Source organism: Choloepus didactylus, chromosome 1 (assembly GCF_015220235.1).
Source record: "Choloepus didactylus isolate mChoDid1 chromosome 1, mChoDid1.pri, whole genome shotgun sequence".
In the NCBI taxonomy this organism is placed as follows: Eukaryota; Metazoa; Chordata; class Mammalia; order Pilosa; family Megalonychidae; genus Choloepus; species Choloepus didactylus.
The window spans coordinates 1,150,422-1,173,104 of record NC_051307.1 but is presented as its reverse complement, the minus strand read 5'-3'; the positions used below and the strand labels follow the sequence as shown (position 1 = coordinate 1,173,104).

Below are 22,683 nucleotides of genomic sequence, written 5' to 3'. Positions count from 1 at the left end.
CCGTGACCCGCCCTTTCCGAGGCTCCGCCCCTTCCCTTTCGGGCCCCGCCCCGCCCCATTCCCGTGACCCGCCCTTTCCGAGGCCCCGCCCCATTCCCGTGACCCGCCCTTTCCGAGGCTCCGCCCCTCCTCGTTCGGGCCCCGCCCGGCCCCGCCCCATTCCCGTGACCCGCCCCGCCCCGCCCCATTCCCGTGACCCGCCCCTTTCCGAGGCCCCGCCCAATCCCCGCCCCATTCCCGTGACCCGCCCTTTCCGAGGCCCCGCCCCTCCCCGCCCCATTCCCGTGACCCGCCCTTTCCGAGGCTCCGCCCCTCCTCATTCGGCAACCCCCGCCCCGCCCCATTCCCTTGACCCGCCCTTCCTGCGGCCCCGCCCCCGGCACGTGACACGCCCTTTCCGAGGCCACGCCCCTCCCATTCGGGGCCCCGCCCCAGCCCCGCCCTATTCCCTGACCCGCCCTTCCTGCGGCCCCGCCCCCGCCCCTCGGCTTTGTCCCTTCCCAGCTTGGGCTCCGCCTCCATCTCCACCCCCGGCGCGTGACTCGCCCTCCCCGCGGCCCCAGTGCGCCCCTCGCCCACAGCCCCACCCTGGGCCCCGCCCCTCTCTCTGACGCAAATTATTTCTTCGCGGGTTCCGATTGGCCGCGGCTGTCGCCGTTCGGCGGTCCGATTGGCCCGCAGCGCCCGCTTTCGCGCGACTCGCGCCCGGTGGGGCGGGGCCGGAGGCGGCGGGCGGCGCGGGATTGGCCGGCGGCCCAGGGGGCGGGCCCGAGCCGCGCGCGTCGCCAGGGCTGGAGCGCCCGAGCGGCGGCCGCCCGTCAGTCGGCTCCCGCCAGTCGGCTCCCGCGCCGGGACTCGGCCGCCGCAGCGCCGCTGCTCGCGCTTCCCGCCGCCCGGCCGTCTCGGACTCGCGGCCCCGCCCGGCCCGGCGGACACGCCCTCGGCCGCGGGACAGGTGAGCGGCGGGCGGGCGCCTGGGCCCTCGAGGGGCCAGTCCCGGCGGTGGTCCCGGCCCAGACCCTCCCGCCGCCGCCGGGCCCGAAGTTGGGCAGGAGCGCCGGAGCGCGCGGCGCGAGACTGGGGCTTGGCGGGCGCGTCCGCCGGGTCCGCGTTCGGGGCGAGCCTTAGACGTCGCCCTTCCGCGCGCTGCGACCGGGGAGGCGGGGCCGGGGAGCCCGCGGGGTCGGGGTGGGGGGCGCGGGGATGAGGAGTGCGGGGTGAGGGGTGCGGGGTGAGGGGTGCGGGGCGCGGGGCGAGGGGTCGGGGCGCGGGGAGCGGAGTGAGGGGTGCGGGGTCGGGGCGAGGGGGGCGGGATGAGGGGTGCGGGGCGCGGGGTGAGGGGTGCGGGGCGCGGGGTGAGGGGCGGGATGAGGGGTGCGGGGCGCGGGGAGCGGAGTGAGGGGTGCGGGGTCGGGGCGAGGGGGGCGGGATGAGGGGTGCGGGGTGGGGCTCGGGGCTCGGGGCGGCCCGCCCGCCCGCCGGGGGCCTCGGGGACAGGCGTCTGCAGCTCGGTCCTGCCTGTGGGGCAGGGCGGCGCTGTGGTCTGTGTCTCCCGCTACCCGGACAGGGTCGGAGGCGTTTCTTACTGTTCCCACAGCGCTTCTGGAAGTAGAGTTTGGGAAAGCGTTGCTTTTTTGCCAGGTGGTGGTTTCTAGTTTTTTTTGTTTTTCTCTACTCTAAAGCATATTATTTACATAGCACAATCGAAAGTTAACGGCAAGTCAGGGTTTAAAACGTGTGGCCCGGAGCTGGTTGCCTCCTCCTTTCTTTCGAGGCGGCGCAGCCTGCAGGTCTCCGGGCGCTGCTTGTGAGCTTGTGCTGCTCTTGGTTGACCAGGGCATCCGTGGCATTCACCCGAGGGAGAACCCTGGCAGCAGGGAGACCGGTAGAGACTGCACCAGACAACGGACAGGCTCTAATCTCACTCACACTCCTCTGGTACAGGCCCTCTCACCGCCTTCCAAAATTTTGCTTGTTTTCAGGAGCAAACCGTAGTCTCTTTTCTGTTCCTTTGCATTTTCTGGCATGTGGGTCCCAGAGGAAGTATGCAAAGGCGCTTAGCCACTGAAGAAAACCAACGCCCAGTCCCCCATGCACAAGAACAGTTCAGCAGATCCATCTTCAAATGCCCCAAAGATGCCCATTTTAGCCCAAAGAAGACTGCAGGACAGTGGCCCTGGGGGAATCATTGGGAAGATCCAGAAAGACCTGATGGCGCCTCGCGTCTGCGGAGCCAGGAGCCTGGGGTAGTCGCACATGCCAGCGCTGTCACTGACCGCTGGATGCCTTTCACTTTTGAGCACTGCTGTTTGTGATTTGTATGTTGATGCTGTTGTTCAGGGCAAGTTCAGTACAAGTGTTTTCAAATTTATAGAACTTTATGTATTTTCTTAGCCAATTGATACTCCATATAATAAGGTATGGATAAACATTTGATGGTAAAAGGGCACTTTATGACTGAAAAGATAGAAAGAATCCAAGGCTTTGTAGCTGGTGTTGTCACCAGTGGTGCTAATTAGTGATGACACTGGATTTTAGAACATCACTTTTCCTGATAGCTGTGTTAATACTCAGAGTGGGAGAAAATCCTCACAGCTTTATGGTGACATTTTTAGCTATCTATGAGAAAAACATTTTTTTTCCAACACAAGGTCACTTTTTCTTAGGTGTTTAGAAAGAAGTTATCCTTTTTCCTGCTGTTAGAGGGAGGCTGAGGACTGCATTTATCAATTTGCTGAAGTCCCATGAGGTCCTTGAAGCAATCCAGCCATTCAAGCCTAGGTGCCGTGTATCAGTCACAGCGAATTCAGTTCCTGGAACTGTAGCCATGTGTCAGTGGCTAATCATTCCAATTTTCACAGAACTCTCAGGGTTTTATTGTAAGAGTGATCCCTGAAACAGATTTTGGAGGGTGGAGAGTGTATCTCCCCTTGTTGAGATACACTGGTACTTTGGGCCATAACAAAGAAGAATGTGCTCGTGTATAGTGATCATCCCCAGCTTAGACGTTAGAGCGAATGCTGTAGTTTTTTGGCAGCTCCGGTGGCAAGGATTCTCACAGGCAAGTTGTGGGCCCACTGTCCATGGTGCTGAACCCGAGCCATCTGTTTCTGTTTTTCTCTCCTCAAACTTTCTTTTCAGTGTGAGAACTATATTGGAGCATATTTAACATTAATTTCAAAATTCGCGCTATTAAAGAAAAGTTGAACAGAGGCATTCTTTTGACTCTGAATGGGAGCATGCCTTTAAAAATCTCTAGCCATGTTACTGTCTCTATTTTTTTGAAGTGGATAATCGTGCCAACTCAGCATCCTTTTCCTTTGCGTAGTCTTTCTCCCTCTCCCCAAGAGGGAATTTTTGCTAGAGCATGTGTATCAAGTCACAGACCCATGAGATTAAATGAGACCCTGCTTTCTTATCAACTGGTCCTCTAAAAAAAATGGCACCCTTTATTACAATGCATGCATTTATCTAAATGTAGGGGAAATTCATTTGTTCCCAAACAGGGTTGATTGGAGCACCTCTCCCACCTGCCTTTAGGCTGTTTCAGAGTCTTTGCTGGTTCCTGGGGAGGGGCTGGGGCACTCTGGATATTGGTGGGCTGTTGATTGGTTGCCAGGCATTCCTGCTATGTTAGAGCAATTTCTCCTTTTCTATAATTTTGAAGACATCTTTATAAATCATTTTAGATAAATCCTTTGTGTCTCTTGAAGTTAATTTTGTCAGTTATTGTAGAATTGCCCCACTGGTTAGCAATAAAAAATGTTGGGTATCAGATTCTTCCACATAATATATTGTGTATCACAGTAAGCTGTGGATTGTTGAGGGTTCGTTTTTGTTCTGAGCATGTGAACTGTTCTTTTGTACCCTTCTGCCATATATTTAACCCTGGTTACTCTTCACATTTTTTGTTGTTGTTGTTGTTGAGGGAAACTCAGTGCAGTTTCCTTCTAGTTTATCCAAGCTGTGGAGATACTCTCTGATTGCCCACTCTCTGCCAACCCCGTGCTCTGTTCTGGGCACCCACGGGGAAGGCGATGGAGCTCTTAACACTGGAGGGCTCACCCGTTAGGCACGAGGAAGGGACTTGTAAACAGATGGTCACCCTGGGCCACACTCAGTGCTATGGTCAGGATCAAAAGAAAGATGGGTGGGTGTGTTGAGGAGGGGGTGATTCATTTTGGCTGGGAATCATCAGGCATCAGAGGGGAGGTGGCCTTTGAGCTTGGGCCCTGGAGGGTGAGCTGTAATTATTTGGGCACAGGGAACAAACAGTTGATTAGAAAAAGGCAAGAAGGTTGTTGTAACTGGAGAACAGGGTTTGTGGCCTTGTGGAGGCTAGAGGTATGAGTGTGTGGGGGTACTGTGGAGGGGTTGCAGCTCTGCTGGAGGGGTGTGTGTGTGTGTGTGTGTGTGTGTGTGTGTTTGTGGTGGTGAAGGGGTTGTGTGAGAGGAAGAAGCTGTCTATGTCCTAATTCCAAAAACCTGTGAGTATTTTATGCAACCTGGTAAAGGGGAATTAAAGTAGATGGAATAAAGAAATTATAGCTGACTTTGAACTCGGGAGATTATCCTGGATTATCTGGGTGGGCCCCAAAGTAATCACAAGGATCTTTTAATGTGGAAGAGGAGGGAGCAGAGTCAGTGTCAGAGTGTTGTGAGGCTGCAAAGGTGGAAGGGAGTCCTAAGTCAGGAACACATGCAGCCTCTAGAAGCTGGAAGAGGCCAGAAAATAGATTCTCTCTCTGGACACTCCTGAAAGGATGCAGTCCTGCTGACACCTTGATTTTAGCCCAGTGAGACCCATGCCAGACTTCTGGCCGCCAGAACTGTAAGGTGATAAATTTGTGTTCCCATGCCTCTAAGTTTATGGTAATTTGTTACAGCAGCCATAGGACAGTAATACACATTGGGACTTTGCTCTAGGCAGTTTTGGCCAGCGAAGTTTAAGAAGGAAATAGCTTCAGGTTGGCTTTTTAGAAGAGAAAACAATCCAGCTGCTGGTGGGTGAGTGGGGTAGTTGTCGAGGCAGATGTGGCTCTGATCCCCGGTTTCACCTGGGCAAGACTAGCTCCTGATGGTGTCTTAACCGGCCTGAATCCCACCAGCAGTCTTACTGCCAGCAGCGAGCTCAGCCTCTACCCCTGTTAATTGTTGTTTCCCACGGGTGCACTTTTGTTGGGGATTGAATCATGTCCCCCACAAAAGACATGTTCAGGTCCCAACCCCTGGTCCTGTGGGTGTGAACCCATTTGTAAATAGGACCTTTGAAGATGTCATTAGTTAAGGTATGTCCAGAGCCTGAAAGAGAAAGGAAAGGACATTACCATGCATTGGAAAAGCTGAGGGACCCCAATGATCACCAGCAGGCAGTCTCTTCAGGGAGAAAGTACAGCTTTGCTGGCGCCTCGAATTTGGACGTATCCTACCCTCAAACCCATGAGCCAGTAAATTCCTGTTATTAAGTCAACCCACTGCATGATATTTGTTTTAGCAAATAGTCATCTGGAAACTAAAACACCTTTCCTATGTGCTCAGCACTGAGCAGACCAGGAAAATGCCTACAAGTGGAATTATGGGGTCTTCGGGTAGGTGCAAGTCTAACCTCATAGTTGTTGCCAAATTACTCTCTAGAGTTTCGTTTTTCTACATTCTCACCAATCCTCTGAATTTTCAGATGTTTTAATTGTTGTGCATCAGGTGGGTGTGAAGTATTTCAGTGTGTAATTTACACTTCCTTGATTACTAGGGAGTTTGAGGATTTTTCACCCATTTGTTGGCTATTGGTGGTCTCCTTCTATAATTTATATTCTTACATTGTTTGTCTATTTGTCTTCAGGGTTATCCTTTCTATAGCATTCTAAAATCTGGATTCTATTTGTGTCCCCTTCTATATTCTTTTAAAATGATGTTTTGACAAACAGATGTTTAATTTTAATGTAGTCAGATTTGTCAGTCTTTCCTTTGTGGTTTGTGGCTATTTTTTAAATAGGTGATGATCCTTTGTTACTCCAAGGTCATAAGGTGATGTCCTATTTAAAAATATGTTTGAAAGGTTTGAATTTTACATTCTACTTGGAATTTATTTTTGTGCGGAGTGTGAGTTAGAGATCCAATTTTAGAATTTTACCAAATGTATGATCAATTGTACCAGTACCATTTATGGAGTAGTATATCCTTTCCACAATGATTGGCAGTGCTACCTTTGAGACATACCTCATTTCACTGATGTATAGACCTGTTTCTGGTTTTTCTGTGTGAATAATGATAATTTCATTTCTTCCTTTCTAGTCCTTAAATCTCATTTATTATTATTATTTTTTGTCTTATTTCCTTGGTTTGGACCACCAGACAAGGTTGCATAGAAATCACGATAAGGTGATTCTTATATATATATATTTTTTCATGTTAAAGGGAATGATTTTAAAACTTTAAATATGAAGTTTACTGTTTCTTTTGGTAGGTTTTTTTTCTTAGATGATGGGTAGTCTCTGTTCTGGTTTGCTAATGCTGTTATGCAATGTACCAGAAATGGCTTTTCTAAAGGGGATTTAATTCGGGTACAAATTTACAGTTCTAAGGCCATAAAATGGTCCAAACTGAGACATCAACAAAAGGATACCTTCACTGAAGGAAGGCTGATGGCATCTGGGACACCTCCGTCAGCTGGGAAGGCACGTGGCTGGTGTCTGCCGGTCATTTGCTTCCCGGTTGCGTTTCAGAATGGCTTTCTCCAAAACGTCTCTGGGCGTCTGTCTTGGTTCCTCTCTCTCAGCTCTTGTGTGTCCTTGCTTGTTCTCCCAGGGCATTTCTCTCTAAGCGTCTGGGGGTCCTCACTTAGCTTCTCCAGGGCAAACTCTGGGCTTCATCTCTTAGCTTAGCATCTCCAAACGTCCTTCAGTCCGCATCTCCAAGTATCTCTCAGCATCCCTGTCTGCTCTGGCTCTGGAGCTCTCTTAAGTACTCCAGTGAACTAATCAAGACCCACCTTGAATAGGTGGGGTCCACACCTCCATGGAAATTAATTTAATAATTGATTACTAGGGAGTTTATAATTGTTTACTAGGGAGTTTAATAATTGATTACTAGTTAAAGTCTGTTGGTTAGACTTTAACCTAATCAACAGACTAATCAGTCTGCCCCCACAAGACTGCATTCTGTGGGACATAATATATTCAAACCGGCATAGTCTCACCTACTAATAGTTTGATAAAAAAGATTTTTTAGAAGTCATGATTAGATACTGAATTTTATTAAATACTTTTCTGTATTTGTTTAGATGATTTTCTGAGTTGTTTCCTCTTTAAACTATGATTAAGATGAAATATATTGATATTTTAACTTTAAGCCATTCTTGATTTCCTGGGATAAACTGTACTTGTCATGATGTACTGTATTTAAAAAATAATATTGGATTCAGCATGACAATATTTAATTTTGGATTTTGGCATATATGCTCATAAGAGGTATTGACCAATGATGCTCTTTTCTTGTATTGTTCCTGTTCAGATTTGGTATCAAAGCGATGCTTCATCGTCTCTGTAATAGTTTATGGAAGGGAGGGATTTTTGTTCCTTGGAAATTTGGCCAAATTGCTTCTTAAATGGTCTGGTTCTGGACCCTTTTGAGAGCATGGAGAATATCACACCAGGAATTAGATGCTTTGGAAGGATCACCACACCATTCTGCTCATATTTCATCGGCCAAGAGGACTAATTCTTGCCACTCCTAATTTCACACTGGTCAGGAAAATGTAAGCTTCCATGTCCTGGAAGCACAGGAAAACTGGATACTGGTAAATGTCAGTGATAGATACCACATTGTAGAGGCTAATTGATGTCAGTGCTGCTGAGTTAGCCAAAACCCGTATGGTGTTCCTTTCTGAGTCTTGTTTGTAGATTTTGCAAGTGTGTTTGCCATCAAAGGACTAATTAGAATATGAAGGTAGACATTGTATTTGGTTTGTGTTTCTTGTGAACAAACCGTCCTGTTTACTTTCTCCAGAACCTACTTTCGGAATTCCTGCCTCTGTCTCTGCTTATGTCAGAGGAAAATGTTCTTCCTCCTCATTGACCCATTCTTCAAGAGTGGTGCAGGGCCTCCCTTCCTACTGAAATTCTCTGCGTTAACTTTGATCTGTGGGGAACTCTCCCTTCACTTATGCCCCAGCAGTGCAGAGAGCAGTGTTCGGTTTTGCTTATTGGGTAGTCAGTCGATCAGAAGAGTCTTGAGAACCAGGCGCAGGCTTTCTTCCTCTGCTCTCTGTGCTGGGAGTCTGGATGTGGTAAGCAGATGCTGCTCGGAGATTCGTGCCCTTGTAAACCCCTTCCCACTCGGTGTGGGGGACCTGTCACCTTCTTCTAACCAACAGAATACGGCAAAGGTGATGGGATACTACTTCCTTGATTATGTTACGTTATATAAGACTCTGTCTTGCTAGAACCCTCGCTCTAGAGACTCTCCCTGCTGGCTTGGTGACGTAAGTGGTGATGGTGCAGAAGCCCACCGGCAAGGCTCTGTGGGAGGGTCTAGGAGCTGAGGACGGCCCTCACGGATAGTCAGCAGGAAGCAGCGGCCTCGGTCTTAGCACCACCAGGAAACAAATTCTGCCAGCACCTGAGTGACCTTGGAAGTAGATTATTCCTCGTTCGAGTCTCTGGGTGAGTCACAGCCTGGCTGGCACATTGATTGCTGCCTTTGCTGGGCAGCCGACCCAGCAAAGCCTGTGCAGACAACTCACGGACACTGTGAGCTAGTAAACGTGTGTTGTTTTAAGCTGCCAAGTTTGTGCAGTTTGTTATGCAACAGTAAAAAACCAATGCATTGGATCCCTTGGCCTCCCAGTTACCCACTCTAGAAATGGATTGGGTTGCTCTTATAAAGGACGTTTGACTCAATTCAGGGTAATCAGTTTATTATTATTATTATTTTTATTGACATTTATTTTCTCCTTATACAAGTAATACAAATGTTCTGTTTAGAAGAATTGGAGCAAACAAAATTATAAAGGACAAAATAAACATTATCTATAATCTTACCCTATAAATATGGCCAGTGTTTTTTTCTGCTCACGTATGTATGATATGCATATCCTAAAATCGGTATTCGTTACATAATATGTAACAATTTTTATTCTTTGTACTAGGCAGTGAAAATTTCCTTGTGTCATAACATGTTCTTCTAAAATATGATTTTGTGTAGTTGCATACTATTCCAGTGGGTGTCCCAATTTATTGGACCACTTCCCTAGAGCTGGACATTAATGTTGCTTTAAATATTTACCATCATGAGTAATGATCTGAAAAGTATCCTATAAAAATCACTGTATCACTGATTATTTCTGAAGGATACATTTCTGAAATTGGAATTATTAGGTCAATGTGTGTAAACATTTTAAAGGCTTTTCTTACTTAACCATTTAGTTTCCACCATTTCTGAAAAATACTATAAAACTCCGACATCTGTTTCTGTAATTCACCAGGTTGGCGTAGGACAGAACTATTGATTTTTGAGCATTAGGTTCCTGCTTTCTTAACCCATTTGCAAAGTGCTTTTAAATTATTCATTAAAGTGCAGTATGGATTCTATTTATAGACACTTTTGTGTATGAAATTCCTCCTTTCATGTTTGGGCAAAAAGCCTACGAGTGGCTGTTATCCCATCCCTATCTTTGTAAATCCTTTCCCAGTCCCGTCCGCCCTTCCTTTGTTCTCACTGAACCGTACAGACACCGAGAACCCGTCCGTGTGGCCTTACGAACTGAGAGGCAGTGGCTCCTCTGACCAGCTCTTGCTCTTTTCTTCTTGCCCTTCATTAATTAGTTTACCTCACAGAGATGAACAATCAGCAGAATGATAATTATTAATTCAAATGTTTTCTTGGTTCCTGAAGTAATGGGTGTTTATTTAGGAAATTAAAAAAAATAAAGATTAGCTTCAAAAGCAGAATAAAAATCTTGATAAATTTATCGCCCATAGATGACCATTATTTAGACACATATTTTTACAATAGTTTTCTGGGTTTCATTTACTAATATCTTGTTTGGTACTTTTGCATCCTTGTCTATGAGTGAATTTGGCCCATAATTTTCCTTTCTTGTAGCTGTTCTCTTTCTAATTTGAGATGAATAATTTATTAATATTCAGCTTTTCTCCTTTTCTAATTTGTACATTTAAGGTAATACATTCCCTTATAAATATTGCTTCAACTGTATCATACAACATTTGATATGCTGTATTTTCATTGTTGAGTTTAATATATTTTCTAATTTTCATTTTGATTTTTTCTTTGAGCCGTAGGTTCTTTAGAAGTATATTTTCCCATTTCCAAACATGCATGTATTTTCTTATCATTTTATTGTTTTCCAGTACCGTTGCACTGCTTGAAGATCTTGCTCTCTATAATTTTAATCCTTTGAGATATGTCGATGTGCCTTACAGCCGAGAGTATGGCCTGTATGTTTTCTCAAAGTTCCATGTGTGCTTTAGAAACAATTGGGTTCAGTGTTCTATATATTCTATTCTGTTCAGTTGATAAGCCTCGTACTCCAGTGTTCAGTTTTCTGACTAGTTTCTCTGGTTACTATATCCAGTACTGAGATAATTTCATTTTATTGTGGATTTGTCTTGCTTCTACTTGAAATTCTGTGAATTTTATTTATGTATTTTAAGGCCATGTATTGGGGCATATGCAAGTTAAAAATTCTTCTATCTTCCTGGTGAATTGAGTCTTCTATCAGCCTTCGTGTTCTCCTTTATCTCTAGTAACGCATATGTGTTTTTGTGGTGTAGTGCACCTGGTGCTAATGTAGCCATTCCAGATTTCCATATTCGCGTGATAGCTTTGCTTTTTAAAAATAATTTTAGTTTCAACGTTATTATATATACTTATACTTCAGATATGTCTCTGGCAAAGAGTGTACAGTTAGGTTTTTTTTGATCCAGTCTGACAATATTTGTCTATTAAGTGAACATCTGATTTGCACATAATATAATTACTGATCTATTTGAGTTTAAATCCACATTCCTGTTATGCATTTTTCTAGTCTTACCTTTTCAATGTTTATTTTTTTTGCCTTTTCTTGCCTTATTTTAAGTTGATCCTATGATTTTAAAAACCATTCTATTTTTTCGCACTCTCCAGTAGTCTGGAGATAATGTCCTGTTTTTCCTTCTTATAGTGATTACCATGTGAATTAAATAACGTGTTATTATCATACCCGGATAATACATTTTCACCTTTACCTTCTTCCTGGACAATGCAGACATCTTAATTTCTTTGAATGCTTGTGTTCCATTCACTCCTTCAGATTTGTGTGATATTGTGTATTTTAATTCTGTATGCTCTTTTTTAATGCAGTAATACAATATTTTTATTAATATTAGCTGTATTGTTTTTTCATTTATAGTCAGTATTTATTTAGATTATTCACATATTTACCCTTTCTTTGCTCTTCGTTGCTTTCTGACATTTCTGACCTTCATTCTGAGATCTTTGACCTTCTGCTGGAAGGGCCTTTACAAAAATTTCCTTTATTGCAGGTCAGCACATGGGAGACTTGTCAGTTTTTTGTTTCTTTAACCCTAAAAATATTTTTATTTCAACTTTGTCTGTTTTTAATTTTTTTCAATTAAATTTTTTTTAGATATTATTCACATACCATAGAAGTCACCCCTTTGAAGTGTACAATTCAGTTGCTTTTAGTATATTCACAGAGTTGAGCAGCTACTATCACTGTTGTGTATTCACAGGGTGGTGCAGCTGTCACACCTGTCTAATTTCAGACCAAGAGTCGTCCGTATCCATTAACAGTCACTCCCCATCCTTCCCTTTCCCCAGGCCGCATCAGTCATTGATCTGCTTTCTTTCTTAGACATTTCTTATGAATGGAATCATACAATAAGTGGCCTTTTGGGTTTCACTTCTTTCACTTAGCAGAGTATTTACAAGGTTCATCCATGTTGCAGCATGAATCAATACTTCATTTGTTTTATGACTGAATAATATTCTATTGTCTGGATATAACAAATTTTATTTGTCTCTTTATCCATTGATGGACATTTCAGTTGTTTTCACTTTTTTTGTGTGACTATTATAAATAATGACGATATCAACATTTGTGTACAGATTTTTGTATGAACATGTTTTCAGTTCTCTTGAGTGTATTCCTAAGAGTGAAATTGCTGGGTCATATGGTAACTCTGTGTTTACCTTTTTGAGGAAGTACCAAACTTTTTTCCAAAGTGGCTGTAACATTTTCCATTTCTACTGGGAACGTCTGAGGGTTCCAATTTCTCCGCATCCTCACCGGCACTTGTTATTTCATAGTTTTTGGCTTTAGCCGTTCTAGTGGATGTGAAGTATGTCATCTGTGGTAGTAATTTGCATTTCCCTGGTGATGAGTGATTCTGAGCATCTTCTCATGTGCTTATTGGCCATTTGTTTATTTTCTTTGGAGAAATGTCTATTCAGATCCCTTGCTCACTTTAAAATTGTGTGGTTTGTCTTTTTATTGTTGAGTTGTAAGAGTTCTTTATATGTTCAGCATATTAGATGCTTATCAGATATATGATTTGCATATATTTCCCCCCAACTTTCAGTTTTGTTTTCAGTTTTCTTTCTTGGTAGTGTCTTTTGACTATTAAATTTTGATGAAGTCCAGTTTTTCTATTTTTTCTTTGGTTGCTTGTGCTTTAGGTGTCATATCTAAGAAACTATTGCCTAATCCCAGGTTACTAAGATTTACAGCTATGTTTTCTTGTAAGAGTTGTAATGTGTTAGCTTTTGCATTTAAGTCTTGGATGCATTTTGAGTTAATTTTTGCAGTGGTGTGAGGGAGGGGTCCAGTTTCATCCTTCTTCAGGTGGCTGTCCAGTTGTCCCAGCACCATTTCTTGAAGAGTGGTCTTTCACCAGGGAGTCATCTTGTTGAAAACCAGTTGACTATAAATGAAGGGGTTTATGTCTGGACTCAGTTCTGTTCCGTTGATTTATATGTCTCCTATGCCAGTGCCACACAGTTTTGATTACTGTAGCTTTGCAGTAAGTTTTGAAATTGGAAGCCTGAATCCTCCACTTTGTTCTTTTTCAAGATTATTTTGGTTATTACTGGTTACTTGTATTTGCATATGATTTTAAGGATCAGCTTATTTCTGCAAAAAAAGGCAGCTGAGATTTTGACAGAGGTTTCATTGGTTCTGTAGATTAATTTGGGGAGGATTGCAGTCTTAACAGTATTATGTCTTCCAGTCCATCTGTGAACATGGGACTTATTAGCTGTAACAGTTTTTTTAGTGGGTTCCTTAGGATTTTCTATATACAACATATGTCATCTGCAGATATAGATAGATTTACCTCTTCCTTTCCAATTTGGATGTCTTTTATTTCTTTTTTTTTTTTTGCCTAATTGTCCTGGTTATAACCTCCAGTACAATGCTGATTTATTCTGCCAAGGTTGGACATCCTTGTCTTGTTCATCATGTTAGGAGGAAAGCTTTCAGTTTTTCACCATTTCAGTTGTGGACTTTTTCTTAGATGTCCTTTGTTAGGTTAAGGATGTTCCCTTCATTTCAGTTTTTTTTTTTTTATCTTGAAAGTGCATGGGATTTTTTTTTTTTAATTAGAGAAATTGTGGGTTTATAGAACAGTCATGCATAATGTAGAGGATTACTATATACCACCCTATTAGTAACACCTTGCATTGGTGTGTTACATTTTTTACAATTGATGGAAGAACATTTTTATAATTGTACTAATAACTACAGGCCATGTTTTAACATAGGGTTCCTGTTTGTGTTGTACCCTTCCAGGGATTTTTAAAAAAATTTATTCTAGTACCATATATACAACCCAAAATTTCTGTCAGCCGGGAATGCACATGACTGGCATCTGCTGGTCCTTTGCTCCTGGGTTATGTTTCAAAATGGCTTTCTCAAAAATGTCTCTGGGTGTCTGTCTTTGCTGCTCTTTCTTAGCTCCTGTGCATCCTTGCTTCTTTCTCTCTAAGCTTCTGGGGTTCTCTCTTAGCTTCTCCAGGGAAAACTCTGGACTTTGTCTCTTAGCTTAACATCTCCAAACATCCTCTGTCTGCATCTCCAAGCATCTCTAAGCATCTCCAGGCATCAGTGTTAGCTCCTTCAGTTTCTGTGTGTCCTGGCTTAGTGTATCCTGGGGCATTTTTGTCTCTCTGCTCTCTATGTGAGCTCTTTTTGAAGGACTCCAGTAAACTAATCAAGACCCACCCTGAATGGGCGGGGTCCACACCTCCATGGAAATAATTTATTAAAAAGGTCTCGCTCTTAGTTAGGTGAGTCACATCTTCATGGAAACACACTCAAAAGTTCCACCCATCGGAATTGGGTTAAAAGATCATGGTTCTTCTGGGGTCCGTAATAGTTTCAAAATGGCACACTACCCTTTCCTCTCATTTAATCACTTTCTCAAGCTTCAGGGGTGTCTAGGCAGTGACCACCCTAACTTGTAATCGTATTGAAAAAGGGTGTTGACCTTATGGGGAAGGGGGCTGCATCTGGTTGTTATTCTTAAAGGGGCTGTTGCTTCTGGGTTTTAGGACTTGTCTGGCATAGGAACACTCTGGTGGATTTAAGTTTCTGAGCGATAAACTTAGTGACTGAAACTTTTATAGAGTCTCAGATAGGGACCTAGGTATTTCATGACTGCTGTTGGTTAGGGATTGGTATACTGTGGCCATTTGGGATATCTAACTGGAGCTTCCTTAAGGGTACCTCCAGGATAGCCTCTTGACTATTTGAAATCTCTTAGCCACTGTTACCTTATTTTGTTACCTTTCTTTCCCCCTTTTGGTCAAGAAGGCGTTTTCAATCCCTCGATGCTAGGGCCAGTCTCATTCCTCAATTGTTTTTTACACTGCTTTTGTTGTCTCAAACTGCTTTTGCCTGGAGGGCAAATTCTGGGAGGTGGGGCACATCGGAGAAGAGTTTCCCAATTCAGTCTTTCCCAGCCAGAGTAAGACCAGGAACCCAGAAAGGGAGTTCCAGCTACCTCCACACTGCCCTGGAGAGGGGGTTGAGGGAGGGTTCAAGAAGGGCACCAGAAGCTTCTTCCAGGGCTCCCCAAAGCTATGCTTTCTTGACCTGCCCAGCATATGTAGCCCTCCACCTGTCCTCTGCAGCTCTGAGGAAGCAGAGCATCTTTAGTCTCCTCAGCTGCCTTTGTCTGGGGTATGTTGGAATGGTGGCTGCCTCAGAGCTGGGCCTCCAGCAGTCTGAAGTGGCTATTCAAAGGCTATGATTAGTGATCGGCTGGTACCCACCCTGGATTTTGGGGAGGTGGACTTTTATATCCCTTTCTGGCCTCAGCCAGCTACACCCAGGGGCTGGACCCCACTGTGGGCTGCAGTGAGAGTGGGAGATAGGCACTGGTAACCATCAAGCAGAGATAGCACTTTACTGGTCTTTACCGTAATTTACTGACCTCTTCCTCCCGTTCTTTCCTGGATGCCGTGCAGTGTTCTATTGGACTTGGGAGTTTCTGAAGAGTGATTCAGAACAACAATTCAGTGCTGTTGGAGGGACTGATTCCTGGAGCTGCCCACTCCACCATCTTCCCACAGCCCTCTGAGTCATGTTGACTTTTTCAAATGCTTTTTCTGTGTCTGTTGAGATGACTATGTGGTTTTTGTCCTTTGTTCTATTAATATGGTGTATTATGTTGACTTTATGTATGTTGAGCTAACCTTACATTCCTGGGATGAATCCCACTTGGTGTATAATCCTATTTATGTATTGCTGGATTCAATTTGTTAGTATTTTTTTTGAGGATTTTTGCATGTATATTCTTTTTTTTTTTTGAGTAGTTTTATTTTATTTTATTTTTTTATTAAATTCAGTTTTATTGAAATACATTCACACACCGTACATTCATCCATGGTATACAATCAACTGTCCGCAGTATGATAACATAGTTATGCGTTCATCACCACAATCTATCTCTGAACATTTTCCTTACATCAGAAAGAACCAGAACAAGAATAAAAAATAAAATTGAGAAAAGAACACCCAAATCATCCCCCCCATACCACCCCATTTGTCCTTTAGTTTTTATCCCCATTTTTCTACTCATCCATACACTAGATAAAGGGGGTGTGATCCACAAGGTCTTCACAATCACACTGTCACCCCTTGTAATCTACATTATTATATAATTGTCTTCAGGAGTCCGGACTGCTGGGTTGGAGTTTGGTAGTTTCAGGTATTTACTTCTAGCTATTCCAATACATTAAAGCCTAAGAGGTGTTACCTATATAGTGCATAAGAATGTCCACCAGAGTGACCTCTCGACTCCATTTGAAATCTCTCAGCCACTGAAACCATTTCGTCTCATTTTGCATCCCCCTTTTGGTCAAGAAGATACTCTCAGTCCCACGATGCTGGGTCCAGATTCATCCCCGGGAGTCATATTCTGCATTGCCAGGGAGATTTATACCCCTGGGAGTCGGGTCCCACGTAGGGGGGTGGGCAGCGAGTTTACCTGTCAAGATGGCTCAGTTAGAGAGAGAGAGGGCCACATCTGAGCAACAAAGAGGTACTCAGGGGGAGACTCTTAGGCACAATTATATTGCATGTATATTCTTAATGGGCATTGGTCTGTAGTTTTCTTGTGATGTCTTATGTGACTTTGGTACCAGCTTAATCCTGGCCTCATACAATGAGTTGGGAGGTGTGGTGGTTTGAAACTGTATGTACCTCAGAGAAAACATGTTCTTAAACTTAATTCATTGCTGTGGGTGTGAACCCATTGTGAGTAGGACCTTTTGATGTGGGTACTTCAGTTAAGGTGTGTCCCCCCTCAGTTAGGATGGGTCTTAATGTGATTACTAGAGTCCTTTATAAGAGATTGGAATTCAGAGAGAGAGAAGGAGAAAGCCACAGAGGCAAGAAGCTGAAATCAGTGAAGCCCAGAAGAGACCAGCAGATGCCGCCATGTGCCTGGCCAGGTGGCCGAGGAGCTGAGATCGTGGGCAGCCAGGCTTTCAGGGGAAAGCATCGCCTTGATGATGCCTTGATTTGGATTTTTTCCCAGCCTCAAAACTGAAAGCGAATAAATTCCCGTTGCTTAACCCAACCCATTTCATGGCTTTGAGCAGCCTGGGAACTAAAACAGGAGGTGTCCCTGTCTCTTCGTTTTTTTTTGAAGAAATTGTGAAGGATTGGTGTTAAATCTTTAAATAATTGGTAGAATTCGCTAGTGAAGTCATCTGGCCCTAGACTTTTCCTTGTGGGAAGTTTTTTGGTAACCACCTCCATCTCTTTACTTGTTTAAATCTATTCAGATTTTCTGTTTCTTTCTGAGTCGATTTTGGTTGTTTGTGTCTTTCTAGGAACTTGTCCATCTCACCTATATTATCTGACTTGTTGGCAAGCAATTGCTCACGGTATTCTTTTATAATCCTTTTTTTTTTTGGTGAGGTTGATAGTAATGTCCCATCTTTCATTTCTGATTTTAGTAATTTGAGTTGTCTCTCCTTCTTTTTCCTGGTAGGTCTTGCTAAAGTTTTGTCAGTTTTGCTGATCTTCCAAAGAGCCAACTTTTGGTTTCATTGATTTTCTCTGTTGTTTTTCTGTTCTTTCACTTCTGTTTTAGTCTTTTTATAGCTTCTAATCTCTTTCAGAAAATTTTGAGTGTGTATTTTATGTTTTTAATTATAACAAGTGGTAGTTTTTTAGGTAGTCTATATTGGATAATTCTAATTTCCCATGTTTTTAGGTCTGTTTTCATTTTTTTGGATATCTGCAGTTTTGTTTTCCTCATGGTGTGTTGTTTTCTTGCATGTGCTAGACACTGGTTTGTAGAATTGTTTTGAGGAATTTGAGAATGACTGTATTGTTTTCCTGTCTGGTGGTCCTAAGGTTGTCTAGTCAGGAACCACCTGCATCCCAGTAGTGTAAGGCCTGAAGACAAGAGATGAGTGGAAAGAAGCTGTAAGTGATTGTAAGAGCTGGAATGCTTTTTAATCCTTCTCCACCATTAGAGTTTAGCCCTTTGCGTTTCCAAAGCCAATAGAGGAGTCGTTTTTCAGAGTCTCATTCCTGGTCAGACTTGTTTTTACTCTGTACATCTAGCCCCTGATTTCTGTATTATTTAGGGTGACTTGAGCATCTGTAATAAACTCCCCAATTTCAAGGGCCTTAATGATAAAATTTATTTCTCATTAATGTAACAGTTCACTTTAGCTGTTCCTCATCAATGTTCAGCTTTCTTCCGTGGCAATTCAACAGCCCAGGCTGTCTGCAGTTGTGGTTCTGCCATTCCCTCAGTTGGCAGCATCTTCTAGGGCCTCCTAGCCCTCTCTGTCCACCTGGCAGGTGGGGAGTATAGCATCAAGGAGGCACACATGCTTCTCAGTGCCATTGGCCGGGAGGTGACATGTATAATAATTGTGTTAGTTTGAATATATTGTGTCCCCCAAATGCCATTATCTTTGATGTAATCTTACGTGGGCGGACGTTATCAGTGTTCATTAGATTGTAATTCTTTGAGTGTTTCTGTGGCGCTGTGCCCCACCCAGCTGCGGGTGATGACTCTGATTGGATAATTTCCATGGAGGTGTTGCTCCGCCCATTCTGGGTGAGTCTAAGTTGAGTCACTGGCGCTATATAAATGAGCTGACGGACAGAGGGAACTCAGTGCAGCTGTGAGTGAACTTTTGGAGAGGAGCTACAGCCAAGAGGGACACTTTGAAGAAAGCACAGGAGCTACAGATGAGAGACAATTTGAAAACAGCCGTTGAAAGCAGACTGTTGCTCTGGAGAAGCTAAGAGAGGACAAATACCCCAAGTGCAACTGAGAGTGACATTTTTGAGGAGCTGCAGCCTAGAGAGGAACGTCCTGGGAGAAAGCCATTTTGAAACCAGAACTTTGGAGCAGATGCCAGCCACATGCCTTCCCAGCTAACAGAGGTTTTCCAGACACCACTGGCCATCCTCCAGTGAAGGTGCCCAACTGCTGGTGTGTTACCTTGGACACTTTATGGCCTTAAGACTGTAACTATGTAACCAAATAAACCCCTTTTATAAAAGCCAATCTGTCTCTGGTGTTTTGCGTTCTGGCAGCATTAGCAAACTAGAACAGATTTTGGTATCAGAGAAGTGGGCTGCTGGTGCTGCTGAGTTTGCAAATGCCATCCCTGAGAGTTTCATCCTTGTTGTTTGTCTTCCACGGGCACATCTGGTGTGGGAATTGGGGGGGATGTCTTTCTTGATGTGGGGCATGATGTGTGTGTGTGCACACGCACACAGATTGCATAGCTTCCTTCACACTTTTGAAGTTTGGAAGCCTGAGAGTTGTGTTGACAGTCACTGACTTGAATTTAGGTTCATGGTTTCTTTGGCAATACGATTTCCTGCAGACTTTAGTAGGCTTCTGATGTTTGCTTCCCGCAGTTCCATGGATCAGTAACTCTCGCAGAGTTCTTTCCTGGCCACAGCCTTTAAGCCTGTGTCCTATCTTTGCTTTCTCCTGTTTGGGTCTTTCTCCTTCTACTCAGGGTATCTCAAAGCATCGGAAGCAACAGGCATGAGTGTGGCTGGGAGAGAAACCCCTGTGGGTTGATCTGTGTGTGCAGCTGAGCCCTCTTCTGTAATTCAGAAGTCAGCAGGGGCTTTTTCTGCTCATCGCTCTCTGCAGCCTCGTATCTTACACTTGGGGTGCAGAGGGAGTGGCTTTCTCCACTTGGCCTGCATTTCTGGGCTGTCTCTTTCTGCTTTCCTTTTCCTCTCAAGTCAGCCAGTTGTTGCCCAAGTTCATCTTTCTCCATGATGCCTGATCAAGCGAAGCAGGTAACAGTCCCCCAGACTGCTGGCGCTCCCTTTTCACCTCTCCTTCTTGAGCAGTAGGCTGGGTGTGCGTGTGGTTTGACTTGCTGGTGATCACCAAATGCCTTGCAAGTGCATGAAGTGGGTGTTCCACGTCACCAGCTGCCTGTCTGTGGGTTTATTATGGCATCACACCTTTCAAAGAATCAATTCTGTTCTACTTAATCTCTTGAAATATGTGTTTAATGATAGTGAACTTAAATGAGGAAAATGTCTGATCTAAAATCTTTCTTTGGAATTGTTTGACCTATTTTCTATTTCTCTCTGTTTTTCCACTGCTTGAAAATGAAACTGTATGTTCACGTCTGTTTTCTAGGCAGACATTACAAAGGTATGACACTCGAGTTCATCTTTCTTGTTTTTAACTGTATTTGCACTGGAAAATTTAGGTTTTTCTGACTTCTTACAAGGAGTAAAGAAAGACATTTCACATTTTTTGGGGGAATAAAGTGGAATATAAATAAAATTGATGAAGCAATCCATTTTGAATCCAAGCTGCAGTGATGTAGAAGATGTGCAGAGGCATCTCTCTCTGCCTGGTAACCTGGGCTCATCCTTTGATCTTAGTCTTTCTGTTTTGCGAAAAGGGATGAGAGGACTTGATGGGCATTTCTCCTGGAGTCAGGGACAGGAAGTGGGATAATTGACGTGCAGGCACTTTAAATAGTAAAGCTCGCTGGGTGGATAAGGCATTATTATTTTATCCTGAAGTACTTTGGGGGGATAAATAATTTATTTAGCACACTAAGTTCACCCTCTGAGGCTGAGTGCTTGCTATAAGGTACGCAAGCCAGCACTGACAACTTTCGACATTGTAGACAGAAGAGGTCAAGGAAGCCCGTCTGTCCATCTGTGATTTTTTACTAAGGTGAATGCTTTCCCAGACAAGTTTTGAGTTCTAGTCATAATTATTCTTAAGTAAATAAGAAATATTCCAAAGTGGTGGTATCATAGAGAATGCAGTATTATAGTTATTTGCTGTATGACAGAGTTAATCATTTTCCATAATATGTAGTATCCCAGACTTGTATTTGAGCTTTCATGGAATTTCAAAAATATGAAATTTTGTAATAGAACTGTTTCTTACTAATGTCTTCCATAACACATTTTGATTAAATTGTTGGCGTGTTTTCCTGACTTGATAAATTTATTCAATAATTAAACATATAATAATAAAATAGATTAATTTGCTTACAGAAGAATTGTTAATTTTGAGGTAGCCAAACTTTGTCCACCTCGGAACTGAGACTTTTGGTTTAATGATCTTTTCAAGGCTGATTTGTACGTTAGCCATGTGATTGAGCACGGAGGCTGATATTAAGAGAAGATGTGATAGCTTGCTTTTCTTTGAGGGTTTGGAATAAGATGTGAACCACTGACTGCCACAGTGATGTGTGACTCATGCTTTGGCTGGCTCTCTTCCCTACCTCCTGAAACTAGACCCCAGCTCCACACAGCCCTCTTAGTCTGAGTCATTTGGACCTCCACAGGGAGCCCCTGATGGTGCCCACAATTTCTGCTGATCTTGCTGTGAGCACTACCTCATCTTTTAGGCATGGCCACAGCTGCTTCTGGGCTAGTGGTGATGCTGCCCAGCGTTTGGAGGCAAGGTCCCAGCTAGGGAACCGAGCACGGTTGATGCAAGGCCCTGGGTTTCACGTGCCGTCCTGAGGCTCGTCTCTCACTCTCAGGTCTGCCTTTCTTTGGGCCCAGAAGTAAGTCCATGGGACCAGCGGGGTGTGGGCCAGCTCAGGGAGCATGTCCATGGTGAGGCAGAATCCCTCTTCTTTCCGTGGCTCCTGAGGCTTGGTTCTTGAGCCAGACTTGTCTTCCCTGAGTTCCACTGGCTCAGGAACAGGTCTTGTTCAGGTGAGCATGCCCCTGTGGATAGGCCCAAGCCCTGCCCTGGGCACCGTTAGGCTCAAGCTGGGCACCACCAAAGGGAACCCACATTTACTACCTCAGAGTTAGTACTTGCTGCACCCATTAGGCCAAGAATTAGATTGGAAGGGAACTTACAAGTCCCCACTGAACAGAAGAGAAAAATGAGACCCAGAGCGGGCAGTGATATCTAAGGCAGTCATTACCACGCTCGTTCATGAGCACCTGAGATGGATCAGGCTCTGTGCTAAGTGCTTTATGCGTGTTGCATAGCCAGCAGTTTGCAGAACTGGGATGCAAACCCTCTTCTCATCCCGCTAATAACCCATTGGAAGCCCGTCAACCTCATGGAAGCCCAGGGCCCTTAGGGGTTCTGAGACTCTTTCAGGAGGTTTGTAAAGCCAACACTGTTTTCATAATGGTCCTGGGACATGATTTCCTCTTTCACTGTGTTCACATGTGCACTGTTGGCACAGACGCCGTGAGGGGGAGCTGCTGGAGCTCTCGCACCTGTCGAGGCTGCTGAGTGGTGCTGACAGGCGCTGCACTCTCCCGCCACACACCCGTGTGAAAAAAGCCAGCATCGTTCGACAGTGCCCTTCATAAAGCAGTGAAAATTATTAATTCTTTTAAATCTTGACCCTTAAGTGCATGGCTTTTTAATATTCTTTGAGATGAGATCTGAAGTTCTCAAAGTGCACTTCTGCATGTCGCAATACAGTTGTCTTGAGGAAAAGTACTTGTGTGATTTTTGAGTCAGGAACTGAATGAACTGCCTCTTTTCCCAGAACACTATTTTTACTTTAAAGAACAACTGACAGACAAAACCTTGGTTATTTAGATTTTTTGTTTTTGGCAGACAGTGTCTCAAAATTGAACTAAGTGAGCTTGTCATTTCAAAGGAAATAACCACCTGTATTTGTTGCAAATGATAACATTCAAGTTTTCAA

The 22,683-nt window shown here is 44.0% G+C and overlaps 1 protein-coding gene across 3 annotated transcripts in view; it reads left to right on the top strand.

Annotated features, from left to right (window-relative positions):
- PCBP3 (poly(rC) binding protein 3) overlaps positions 1-22,683 on the top strand; it is a 357,863-nt gene that overhangs the window by 4,761 nt on the left and 330,419 nt on the right. For 2 of the 3 annotated variants that reach the window (XM_037830097.1, XM_037830146.1), the window contains exon 1: positions 797-955. The exons of the other annotated variant lie outside the window; for it this stretch is intronic. The gene's annotated coding sequence lies outside the window, so the exon portion shown is untranslated. Of the gene's footprint in view, positions 1-796; positions 956-22,683 lie in introns of those variants that run through there. 3 annotated transcript variants of the gene reach the window in all.